The sequence below is a fragment of the Macrobrachium rosenbergii genome, chromosome 10 (assembly GCF_040412425.1).
Source record: "Macrobrachium rosenbergii isolate ZJJX-2024 chromosome 10, ASM4041242v1, whole genome shotgun sequence".
Classification (NCBI taxonomy): Eukaryota; Metazoa; Arthropoda; class Malacostraca; order Decapoda; family Palaemonidae; genus Macrobrachium; species Macrobrachium rosenbergii.
In genome coordinates, this window is record NC_089750.1 from 42,417,915 (window position 1) to 42,431,526 (window position 13,612).

Genomic DNA, 13,612 nt, shown 5'->3' on the forward strand with positions numbered 1-13,612 from the left:
CAAATTTTTACGAATGTAAAAAACATATATAACTTGGTAAAATGAAGAAATTTTTACGAATGTGTTTTAAAAGAGGCCCCACACAGGGCATTAAATACTGTAGTCACTTTCAGCTTCCCGTGGAAGCAAGGGAAAAATTTATATATTTTTTTTTTCTTGCACCAAGTGCATTTGCATATCTTCCTCTTTCCATTGGTGTTTTTTTCCTTAAATTGGCCAACCCTTAAGTTTGCCTGGTCTGGGGGTGTGTTTAATATATATTTAGCCCATTCCATAAGGGTTAATATCATTCCAAAGTCATCTTACAACATAACCCTTAAAAATAATAGCTTACAGTTATGTGTGAAAACTATACAAGTTACCCCTATATATTCAGGTACATCCATTTTCTCTCATACAATATTGAAGCAGTCCCCCCCTTTTTTCTTACAGTACATAGGGGAAACATTGGGAAGTTAAGTACTGCACAGTTTCTAAATATTTAATATGCATTAATACGTTTTATTGATGTTTTGCTGTTTACATTAATATTAATATTTTTAAATTAGTAATTTTTTTATCGTAAAAAATGTAGTTACGAAAATAAAATGAAAATACAGTATTTAGTGAATGTTTCTCAACGAAAAAATCCACAAATTACGAAATTTTTTGCAAATAATTCAGGAATAAGTTCCACTCAAAGATCCACGAATACGTGGAGCCACAAATCCGAACCATGAATAGGCAGGGGTTGACATTATTATTTTTGAACGTAATGTAAAAGGGGTATACTGTTCATAGGTAAACTAATATACTTTATGTTAAAGTAAAATCAGTAAAATCCTGCACAATCACAAAACAGCTGTTTCCTGCTGATTCGTATGTTTGCCAATGTAAACTACCTCAGTTTTTCTTTCTCTCAGTACTGTACATATCCTTTAATGAAATATGAATTACTGTACACAAACATAAAATTACGAAACTAAAACTCCAAGAAGTTCACAATGCCTTCGAATGAGTGCGTGCATATGCAAGTGTGTTACAATTTTTTTTTTTTTTTTTGCTCTGCTTGATTTACTTTACCGCTTTTATTACAAACTTAGTTTATTCTGAGTATGATTAGCACACATAACAGTAAACAAGAGAATGTTTCATCTCTAATCACCATAAAAATATTTAAAATGCTTATTTCATTTGTAGGCAAGACAAAACCCAATAGGCTGTGCCAAGTTCACCGATGGCATGGAATTGAGTGTGTGCATATGTATGTGTAAGGAAATTATTGAGAGACATACTGGCTGGCTGGGTGTTGTCTGGTTTATTACTGGTTCCTTACTGAAAATCCATGTACAGAATCTTTGAAGTTATTGGCTGGTGCGAGCCGCAGTGTAGTTTCTACACACAGACAAGGCAAAACAGAGATGATGTTTTGGACATCTGTGCTTGTCGACAGACAAACAGATGGCGATTGTGAGAGACATAATAAACGTACAATGATAAAACATATATCAATGGAAAGGCCAGGAAATTCCACATATGGACACTTGCATGAGATTTGAGACAGATTAATGAGTACAATGCAGTAGCATAATATATGTGAAATGGCGAGACGTTTGGCGTCTTCACAAACAGAGACATACATGCAGTTTGATACAAAAGATTCGGTGGAACATGATCGGAATGCTTGCATGGCAATGCAAGTAGTGGTGATTGTACATGAATCGAGACAACAGTGGTTAGAGAGAAATAGACAGGAATATTGTGTGGTAAAAGTTGCGTTCCTTCGAGCAATGGCCGCTGATGCACGGGAGGGAGAGAGAAGAAGCAGGATGCTTTGTCTTGTTTTGTCCGATGGCTGACTCACACGCACGTGCCCCTGTACGACTGCCATGCTGTCCCTGACATACGCACCCTACTGACTTTATTGCATTTATAATTTGGTTTATAAAAGTAAAAAGAAAATGAGAAATGCAGTAAAAATATAAACAAAAATACTATAGCATAAAATATGAAGAAAATAGTGTAAGAGTGTGTGTTACTACTGTATATTAGGCTTTAATGTAAACATACCTGTTCTCTCTCTCTCTCTCTCAGCACTGTACATGTATCATTTAATGAAATATGAATTACTGTATCATAAACATAAAATATGAATTACTATATCTTAAACATATAACTTTAAGAAGTTCATAACACCATTGTATGCTGCTGTCTGAAGATCAAGCACAAAATTTAAAAAATATTTTCAGTATTATGAATATAAGAAGGCCCATAAAACACTGTTTGAATGTTGCAACCATATATTTCAAGCACTTCCTTCAGTGCCCCTGTTCACTGGTAAAATATGGACAGATGAAATGTTACAGGAGTATATATACAAAGCATATGTAGGTGTGGCATTAAGTCTCCGATGGTATGCAGGTGACCGCTTCCCAAGAAGGAGGGAAAATAAACAATTCCCTAGTGGTTTTTTGGCCTCGTTAACTCCTGGTTTGCGATTCGTCTGGTGGTCGTGTTTCCTGGAGCACCTGTTTGAGAAGAGGTTTAAGGATTAAACTGTCGATTTCATCCGCTTTCCAATGTCCTCCTGACAAGTTCATATTGTTGGTTTGATTGATGATAGCAGATTCCAGCATCTTTCTTTTGTACGGACAGCTACTTTTGAAAACCAGCTCCGCCCCGCTCCAGTTTACAGAATGACCTAACCAGTGCCAAAATTTTCCCAGAGACTCAAAAAAAAAAAAAAAAAAAAAAAAAAAAAAAAAAAAAAAAAAAAAAAAAAAAACTGTATCCCATCTTCCCACACACAAAACAGCTGGGGTACACCAGGTAGGTGACAAAGACTACCCCAGCCCCAGACAAATAGCCTCTTGAATGTAACTTCCTTTTTCATTATAATGACTTACCAAAACACTGTAAAAGCTTTTATCTCTTTAAAATCGACACGTCTGAGATATAAATTTTCAAACTTTGTTTGGAATGCTGATACAATTGGCGGGAGACCCAACCCCACCGGATGCCGGTGGGGGTAGCGTGGCAGGAGACATACCCATAAACCCAGGTCAGTTTCATTCTCGGGCGTATTGGGAACGCATCTCGCGCGTCCGTCTGCCTCAAACTGTTTGGGTTCCTTTGTCTGTTTGCGCCTAGTTGTGGCGTCTCTCCTTGGTGAAGTACTCAATTGCCTGTTTTTTTATCTAGCTAGCCTAGCTCTGGGAATTCGTAGCTATGTCGTATTCAAGCTTCTCGGGATCCAGAGTTTGCGCAGGGAATTTGTGCTCCGCCAAACTAGTTAAACTTAAATACGATCGCCATTCTTTGTGTACAGCATGTAGGGGTCAAGAGTGTTCCCAGGAGAACACATGCAGTGAATGTATGGAATGGAGTCAGGAGTTTTGGCAAACATACAGTTCCCATCAGATAAAGCTGGTTAGGGACAGGGATAGGAAAGCCTGTAAGCGTAAGGAAGCTAGGCTATCATCTTCGGTGGTGGCATCGGCGTCACCTCCTCTACCGGCTGTTCCTTCCTCCTCTCCTACCCCCTCCTCTACTGCTGCTCTTTCCCCTTCTCATATTCCCCCCTCTTCTTCACCAGCTTCCCAGTATGTTTTCCCTAAAGCCAAGCCCAGCCTCGAGGCTGATAAATCAGAATTCGTTCTTTTCAGAAACCAAATGGAAGCGCACATGAACAGTTTCATGGAGTCGGTCTTAAGTTTAGTGCGTTCGCACCGTAGTCCCGGCGTTAGCGTCGGTGATGACGTCAGTGTTGGTGTTGGTGATAACAATGTGGTTGTTCGTGATCGCGTTTCAGGCGAATCTGCTCATTTTTCTGAATCTTTTGAGCAAAGGCAACTGTCCTGCTCGCCTTCTGAGGCTAGAAGACAGTCCGGCGCTGGCGAAAAGGTCAGAAATTATTGCCCACGAGCAGGCTCGTCCTCTAAGGCACAGGAAAGCCTTAGTCCTGGTGGCGGAAGTAGTAAACTTGACTCGCCTTGAAGCGTCGAAAAGCTTCAGGGAGGCGTGAAAGTGATCCATCGACGCTGACGATCTTCTCGCCATCGCCGACATCGCAGGATGGTGTCCCCAGAAGCTTCATCAAGGCGGTCGCAGTCGGCGGCATTACCTAAGGTTAAGCTCTTCAGGTGAGAGTAGCAGCAGTTCATCTTCAGTCTCTTCATATTCCAGCTCTTCAGATCCCCCTCCTCCTCGTCATCATAGCAAGTGGGATCAGACCTCTCGGCCCTTAAAGAGGCAATCTTCGGATAATTCCTGCCCTAGGGTTACTAAACTCTTCAAGAAAAGGACAGCCAGCCCTATACCTGGTTGCTCAGCGTGGGGATACGATCAAGAAAATACATTTCAGACGCTTCCTCCCAGGTCACCTAGTGCAGTCAAGAGGCCTAGCCCTCTCCAGGAAGTTCCGCCAAACAAGTGCCCGGGCCTCTTACTCCTCCTCCTACACACGAAGTGTCTGCGCCTTTGGCTACATCCTCGCCCTCCCAGGAGTCTATCCTGTTGGAAGGGAAGCTAGAAAAGGTAGTCCGCAAAGTCCTTGGTATTCCCGAGGATAAAGAAGTCGTTCCTCCTCAACTCCTGGACGGTCTGGCCACGGAACCGATTCTTTCTGGTGAAGAGGAAGGCCCAGGTGAATCGGGGCCTTCTTCACATTACGCTTCTCTACTCAGCTTTCTGCTGCAGTCGTACCATAACATTTTCAGCCGACAGCCCCTCTTCTCCGACTTCTACGTTGCGTCTGGGAAAACAAGGTCCTGCCACTTCACTTCCGTTGGTACTCTCCACCGCCTCCAAGAAAGCATTAAAAGAGGTAGAGGTGTGGTTGGAAGCTAAGAGGTCCTCAGGTAAGTCGTCGTTTGCGTACCCTCCTTCAAAGCTGTCGAAAAGGAGGCAAAATTATTACAGCACAGGAGCTTCTCCTTCACTGGGATCTGCAATTTCAGCACAAGGGGACTTCAGCTCCCTTGTGGACCCCTCAAGACGCATTTCATTCGAGGCAGCCAAGACCTTCTTTTCTGCCCTAGATGTAGAACATTTTTCCAGGAACCTCTTCAAGCTCCTAGAGATTGTCAGCTTTATCGATTGGTCAATGGGAGCTATTTTCAAACAGGTGGAGCAGGCTAATCTCGCAGAAGACGTCTTGGAAAAAATCACGGGGTTCCTTTCCTGCACCGGTATCGCTATCCATGATGCGGCAGGCGAAATTTCCTCCCTCTTCGCCATGGCCACTCTGAAGAAGAGAGAAACTTGGTGCTCGTTCTTGTCTAAGGCTGTGACTTCTTCGCAGAGAACGGCTTTGATGTTCGCACCCTTTGACAAGGAGGGCCTCTTCCCAGAAGCAGTAGTGAAAGACATCCTGTCAGCCATGGATAAGAGGGCGTCGTCACACATCCTGTCTATGTCTTCCACCAGACCGAGGCCTGCTCCCCGCTCCTTTGACCAAGATGGTATCTCCTCTTAACAGGCATCCGTTTAGAACTCCAGGTCCAAACCTTACTCAAGGTCCCGCTCCAACTCCAGGGGTCACAAGTTCTCCTCGAAGCCACAAGGTCGTCATACCAGTAAGCAGGATCCTTGTCCTCCATGCGCCGGTCGGGGCCAGACTCAGCCTCTTTTGGGAGGAATGGAGAGACAGAGGTGCAGATCAGTGGGTGGTGCAAGTGCTCCAGCTAGGCTACCGTCTGCCATTCGCCCATCCTCCTCCTCTCTCCAATTCTCCCATTTCCTTGACAGCATACTCAAGAGGCTCAGTCAAGTTTTCGGCCCTAGAGACAGAAGTCCGGTCTCTCTTAGGGAAAGCGGTCATCGAAGTAGTGCAGGACGTGTCAACCCCAGGTTTCTACAACCGCCTGTTTGTAGTCCCCAAGTCATCAGGGGGTTGGAGGCCAGTTCTCGACGTAAGTGCTCTCAATATGTACTTAGTGAAAACCAAGTTCTCCATGGAAACGAACCGCTCAGTTCTTCAGGCTCTAACTCGGGTAGATTGGATGGTGACCCTCGACATGGAAGACGCCTACTTCCACATTCCAGTACATCAGGACTCCAGGAGGTATCTTCGCTTTGTTTTCAAGGACAGAGTTTACCAGTTCCGGGCCCTCTGCTTCGGCCTGTCGACAGCCCCGCAAGTGTTCACCAGGATTCTCGCCCCGATAGGTCATTGGCTCCACCTGGAGGGAGTTCGGATCTCCTTGTACCTAGACGACTGGCTACTCCGTTCATCATCAAGGGACCGCTGCATGGAGGACCTTCACAGAACCCTAAGGTTAGCTCGGGACTTAGGGATTCTGATAAACACGGAAAAGTCGAGCTTAGTTCCTTCACAGAGGATTCTTTATTTGGGGATGACTCTGGACAGTCTAGCTTTTCGGGCTTTTCTGTCTCCCAAAAGGGTCTCCTCCTGCCTTCAGACGGTGGAGAAGTTTCTCCTCCTGGACAGTTGCTCCGCCCGTCAGTGGATGGCTCTCCTGGGAACTCTGTCGTCAGCGGAGCAATTTGTAAGGTTAGGCCGTCTGCACATGAGACCCTTACAGTTTTTCCTCAGGGACTCTTGGGACAGAAGGACCCAAACGGACTCCACGGTCTTCAACATTCCCCGACGTCAAGGAGCATCTTTTCTGGTGGAGGTCGCCGAAAGGCTTTTCGGAAGGTCTGGATCTCCTCCCAAGACAACCATCCCTGCAGATGTTCTCAGACGCGTCCAATGTTGGGTGGGGAGCACATCTAGCCAACCTCAGGACGTCAGGAGTTTGGTCGGACGAACAGAAGAAGCTCCACATCAATGTCAAGGAACTGTTGGCCATTCACCTCGCTCTCCAGGAATTTTCGACCCACATCTCAGGCCAAGCAGTCGCTGTTCACGCCGACAACTCGACGGCTCTAGCCTACATCCGGAAACAGGGAGGTACCCATTCCTTCGCCCTGTTCAAAGCTGCGAGGACCTTCTTCTGTGGGCGGACAGCAGCAGGGTGGCCCTGTTCCTCGGTTTGTGCAGGAATGCTGAACGCCCTGGCGGACCAACTCAGCCGTCGGAACCAGACTCTCCCCTCGGAGTGGACCCTGCACCCAAGTGTGCCTAGATCTGTGGAATCTGTGGGGCACTCCCATAATAGATCTCTTCGCTACCTCCAAGAACCATCGTCTCCCCAGTGTTCTGCTCACCAGTTCCAGACCCACTGACTCACTTGGTGGACGCCATGCTCCTAGACTGGACGAACCTGTTTGCCTATGCCTTCCCTCCTTTCGGGCTCATCAGGCAAGTGATAAACAAAGTGAAATTCCATCAGAAGGTCGAGCTGATCCTCGTTGCCCCGTTCTGGCCAAGGAAGGAGTGGTTCCCGGACCTGCTAGATCTCCTGATAGACTTCCCGAGGCTTCTCCCTCAAAAGAAGTCGCTTCTCAGACAACCCCACCTAATGAAGTTCCACCAGGGATTGTCCACTCTTGCTCTGACAGGCTTCAGACTGTCAGGAAGCTCATCAGAGCGCGAGGTTTTTCAAGCAAGGCTGCAGAGGCTATTGCGAGGTGCAGAAGTGACTCCTCGAGCAAATTATACCAATCCAAGTGGACAGTCTTCAGGAACTGGTGTAGAAAAAATAGTATCTCCTCTTCTTCGACGTCTATAACTCAACTTGCCGATTTTTTTCATTTACTTGAGGGATTCAAGAAAATTGATGCCATCAACCATCAAGGGCTACAGAGCTATGCTGTCCTCCGTCTTCTACCATAGGGGGTTAGACCTATCAAATAACCGAGACTTGTCAGACCTCCTCAAGTCCTTAGACACAGCTAAGGCCCCAAAACCTGCCCTTGCCTGGAATTTAGATGTAGTTTTGAGGTGGTTAATGTCTCCAAGGTACGAACCTTTAGAAGATCTTTCTCTTAGAGACCTCACTAAGAAATCCCTTTTCCTGGTTACTTTAGCAACGGCAAAGAGGGTTAGTGAAATACAAGCCATTGACAAGGAAGTGGGTTTTTCACAAGGTAATGCTGTTTGGTCGTTCACCTTGAATTTTCTGGCCAAGAACGAGTCTCCTTCCAACCCATGGCCTTAGTCCTTTACCATTCAGAACCTCTCTCCGTGGCTGGCCCTCAAGAATTGGAGGCTTCTTTGTGCCCTGTTAGAGCTATCAAAACTTACTTGGCCAGAACGGCCAGCATCAGAGGATGTTCCTCTAACCTGTGGTGTTCAGTGAAAGATCCAACCAGACCTTTATCCAAGAATGCCCTGGCTTTCTTCGTCAAGGAACTCATCTTAGAGGCGCACAGGCACATCAACGAAGAGGACGCACGCCTAGTCAAGTCTCACATTCACGAAGTGTGCTCAATAGCAACTTCAGTGGCCTTCCGTCATAATAAGTCACTTTCGCAGATCACACACAGCACCTTCTGGAGGTTGAAGTCGGTGTTTGCGTCTCACTACCTTAGGGAGGTTGAAGTTGCGTATCAGGACCTGTTTGCGTTAGGTCCCGTATCGGTAGCAGGCTTGGTTTTAGGGGGAACACACTAGGGGGTTAGGTTCCTTATCTTTCCTTCCCCCTGTGGTTTTATGGTTGCTGAGTTAATGGGAAGCTGGGGGTGCTCAGTTCACCTGGAGTACGCTCCATTCTAGTTGAGCTGCTGAGGGTATAGGGAAGGGGGATGTATTTAACTGTTTTTAGGTTAGGCGGTGAGACCCGTTTTTCAGTCTGGTTGCTTTCCAATTGCTCAGGGCAAGAGCAAAAGGAAGTCACCCCTTGTCTCAGTCAGCGGTGTACTTCCCTGACTGCTTGGGTTGTTATGGAGCAGAGTGACTAGCAGTGCTTACGCCCAAGGCCTCTGCAGGTAATGGAGCTTCAACCAGCAGCAGTACCTCCCTGCAAAAGCCCATCTACCAGGTAAGGTGACTCCTGCCCTTTTGTTGGTATGGATCCTTAAGATACCCATGGTTAGAGTTTGTTCCTTTTCTTTTTTTTTTTTTTTTGTGTGTAACCTTTCAATAACCGGTACCTCATCCCCTGCCCTTCCACCTTAAATGTGGATTCAGCTTTTACAGTGTTTTGGTAAGTCATTATAATGAAAATGACATTTTTATGATAAAATGATGTTTCATTATACTTACCAAAACACTGTAACGTAAAACCTCCTCCTCCCGCAGGGGAAGACGTTATCTCAGGTTTTCACTGATTGTGTATACCGAGAATGAAACTGACCTGGGTTTATGGGTATGTCTCCTGCCACGCTACCCCCACCGCATCCGGTGGGGTTGGATCTCCGCCAATTGTATCAGCGTTCCAAACAAAGTTTGAAAATTTATATCTCGGACGTGTCGATTTTAAAGAGATAGAAGCTTTTACAGTGTTTTGGTAAGTATAATGAAACATCATTTTATCATAAAAATGTCATTTTTGAACCATCTCCCCCCTCCCTTTAGAAGGATCCCACAGACAGACAGACAGACAAGCCTACCTGTGGTGCTGGTTTGGCACTGGCTGAGAGAAAGAGTTTTCTCTTCGACAAGTCAGGGTCAAAAGTAGTAACTCAATAGGCTGTATTGGCCCTAAGGGGCACGCCGATCTTCGAATTTCAATTGATGATCAAAACTGAGTTACTGACTGTTGTGGACTGTTTTGTCTAAATTAACATATCCTGAAGAGTTATTGCTCAAAAAAAATTTTAGATTGGTTTATTGACAATTTTGCTCATCGCTTGTAAGTCACTGTGAGTGACAAATTATCACAAAACTTAAGTCACTGTGAGCGACAAATTGTCGCAAAACTTGTAAAAAATGTTCTAGTCTTGTTAAGTTTGAAATCATTGATATACTTTTGTCACCCACTAAAAATTGACTTGTTTTTATATTTCTTGACTTATTTTTACAGCAAATTAACCACAGCATGTAAATCAACATGCTATAAGCAAATATACAGACACATGCAAATGAATAGCAATCTTCTGTATCACCATTCATATGTAGGAAATTTGTTATTGTTAGAGAAATCATTTACAAGTCAATTTATTTTGTTTGACAAAATAGAATGAATATTGTTTTATTTCCTCAGGATATCTATACAGGGTGTCTGTTCATGAATAAAAGAAATATCCAAGTATATGGCAACACTTCCTTCGGGTATACCATGGAGTGCCATGAGCATGCCAAGCTCCCAGCTTTTTAGTGCATTTCTCACTACCATTTTTTCTGCTATAATGTGAGCAAAGAACTGATGTATTATAAACAAAATATAGAAAAACTATATGCCCTATGAGAATAAAAAAAAAAATCAGAACAAAAAAAAGGCAAGTCTCTAGTGGAGAAATGTCACGAATGTCAATCACTAAAGAGGAAACCAAGCATGGATCACATTTCTTCCCATCCAGTTGTTCTGTAAATTTCAGGAGATGTTTCTTATATGACGAACTATTGTACTTTTACTGCAGAAATCACCATTCTAACTATCATAATTTCATAGTTATTATAAGATAAGCAAAAAACTTTTTTTTTGCTGTTTTCTCAAAACTTACTTTTTAAAAAGTAGAGGACAGTTATTCGAAGAAGACTGAACCAAATTTGAGGAAACTTTCACAGCATGTAGAACGTATAACTATAAGTAAACCCCCCGTATTCGGGATGCGTAACCCCCCCCCCGCACGAATGGCTAAAATCTGCAAATACTTAAAACCCTTCGAAAAACACTTAGAACTGCCTATTTTGATAGTTTAAATAAAAAAATACTCTAAAAATGCTTATACATGGTGTTATCCTACTTACGGTGGGGTTAGGTTCCAAAAACCCATCATTTGTTGGAAAAAACATATCTCAAATGTAACAAGAATTATCTTAGCCTACATTATAGTGTACTCTATATTCACAAATTAATATTGTATTATACAAACATCACCATAACGAATATGCATCTTTTCAGTGGATCTTTTAAAATGTTATGCTTTACTTCACTGTATCGAATAATATTGTATACATTCTTACATTGCTTTTGTGTTCTAAATTGCGGTCAGTGTTTTAGTTTGGAAACTGAGCACTAAGTTTATTTCGGCGTATCTAACTCAGTTCAAAGTGCTTTTCTTGCTTCTAGTTAGCGTAAATGAATCTCTAGATACACTATTTATATGGGGCAAGGTTATTTTTCATTATATGAAGTGTTTTTAAGTCGAAATATAACAAATACGCCTCGTTGGCCGTTTGGGAGCATGCGTGTTTTGTGTAAAAAAAAAATTGAAGATTCCATTCGCTATTTTCGCTTGATTTCATGATAATTTGAGCTTTACGTATTTATCTTTTATCAGTGTGAAAACAGCAGTAATATATGTTCTTTCATGCCCAGTAGTTTTGATTAAAATACTTTCTCTCCAATTTTATTTATGGTTGAGTTTCATCCATGTTGCCAATGCTTAAGTGGTTTTCTCCACAAGGGTGCTCTTCACTAAGCACATATGAGAGCCTTGCTACCTGAATGGAATCCACCATCTGGCAGCAGTAACATCCAGGAAGGATTCCAGATCAGGTAAGAAGGTTTGGATTTCATGCAAGAAAATTTTCACTCACGTGGCTGAATGGATTTTTTCTAGCTACACTACCCACCGTCCGGTTCTCAGTGTTGGAATCTGCTGTCTTTAACATTAGGTAAGATTCATCCCAAATAATGTTTTACATAATGAAATTTATTACTTGGATACTCACCTTCTTTTAACCCTTAAACGCTGATTGGACGTACCATACATTGACTAAAATTGTTGGGTACAAAATATATTTTTAAATATTCTTGGAAAAATAATTATAGGCCTAGTTTATAAAAGTTTTAAATCACGCTTCTGAGGGATGCTGGGAGTTCACTTGATCAATGCTGTTTTGTTTAGAAGCGGCCACTCAGTTACCTAGTTTACTAATTTCTTCCTTCCCCAAGACTACAAAGCATCAGTGGTGCATCATCGGAGAGCGATTTCTTGATGCATCCGTGTTTTGCAGAACTTTGGCGAGTGTTCGCGTATTTGTGACGCAACAGGATGTTTGCAGAGATGTCCCAACATCGTCAGGACCGTGAAAGGGCGATATTGCCTGTCGTGAAAACGTGGTGAGGCGAAGCTTTAGACTGGGATGCTGAGAGGGACTCAAGCACCCAAGGTGACTCCAGCTTTGCAACGCCACAGTGCCACGCAGGATCGGCGGGGACCAAAGAGCACTACATCCCATGCCTTTACTTAATCCCTAGGAAGCATCGGGTGTCCTGAGGGGCATCCATAAGCATTTGGGAGGCCCCAACAAAAGGACATTGATCGAGTACTTGCTGGAGCTCGGGACGAGCAGGTGGAAAGTCTCATTTTGATGGCAGTTGGTCACGCCCGATGTCAGCGATGATGAATATTTGCCCCCAATGTCCGTACGGGAGCCACAGCAGGAAAGTGAACTGGAATTTAGTGGTTTCAGTGCTTATGAGGGAGAGTCTGAGGAGGAGGAGGAGGCACCGATTGTGGCTGGTGCGGACAAGACAGAAAGTGATGGTGGAAAGTGAGGAGATGGGCCAGTGGGGAGGGTGGGAGGCAAGTCGTGCCCACAAGACGGGCCCGAAGGGTCGCAACGCCACGGCAGCTTAGGTGAAGGCTGTTCGGTCCAAAAGTGATGAGGGGTGGTTGAGTGACCACCGACCCAACATGCACCCATTCACGGCAGCACCTGGATCACCGTCCCTGTGCCTCTCACTGCATCAGTTCATTCAGAAGCCTTTCCTGACGCAGGAATTGCTGGAATACCTCATTGCAGACGGCGATTACGCCGGTATCAAGCCGCGAGAACTGCAGACGACGCTGTCGCATTGCTGGTGGGGATGTAACCTCACGGAAGGGGCATTTTGGGGGCTCCACATTTCTTGAAATGATGCCTGCCAGCCGACGCCAGGCAATATTGAGGTGGAATTTTTTTTAAGCACGCCCATTGTGCCCGGGCATTATGCCCCGTGATATTTCGGCATTGACAGGCTTCAATGCCTTCAACTGGCGCCATACTCGAATAAATTTGACCGCTTCTCATCTTAGTCCCCAGTGTTGGACTACATTCGTGAACGGTGCCAAGCCTCGTGGTTCCTTCTAAGAACCTTTCTTTGATGAGGGATGATGCTACAAAGGGCTGCCTAAGTATAAAAGTGTACAACCCCAAGAAGCCAAAGAAATATGGTGTGAAGTTATTTTTATTACGGAATCCAACACCGATACGCCGTGACGCCTCGGGTGTATTCTGGGGTCTTCCACGCCCGCGTGACACTGTCTTCGGTCTTGTGGATCAAGCTCGCAATCAGGATACCACCCGTTTATGGATAATTATTATAACTCGGTATCCCTGGCCCAGAACTGTATGAAGCAGGTGTGTACATCAGTGGTAAATTTCTTCGTTGGTGCCGGGGCCTCAATGTCCTCAAGAGGTTCGCCACAGCTGCAACATCTGGCAAGAGGAGAAACAGAGTGGAGGGCGGAAGGAGATGTCTTCGCTATCTGTTGGAAGGGGTTCCGACTGCGTTCTTTGATTACGACGGAGTCATGAGCCCATCCAAGAAGAGATCAAGCCCAGCGGCAGAAGACACATCGGCAGGGCTGAAAGCGCGAGTGAGGAGTTTTCGCGGTCCAACGGCCTACTGTC

At 44.4% G+C, this 13,612-nt stretch overlaps 1 protein-coding gene across 6 annotated transcripts in view; it reads left to right on the forward strand.

The window, feature by feature from the left end:
* The window catches only part of Cox11 (Cytochrome c oxidase copper chaperone COX11), a 263,017-nt gene that overhangs the window by 129,119 nt on the left and 120,286 nt on the right, over positions 1–13,612 (forward strand). The window lies entirely within an intron of this gene.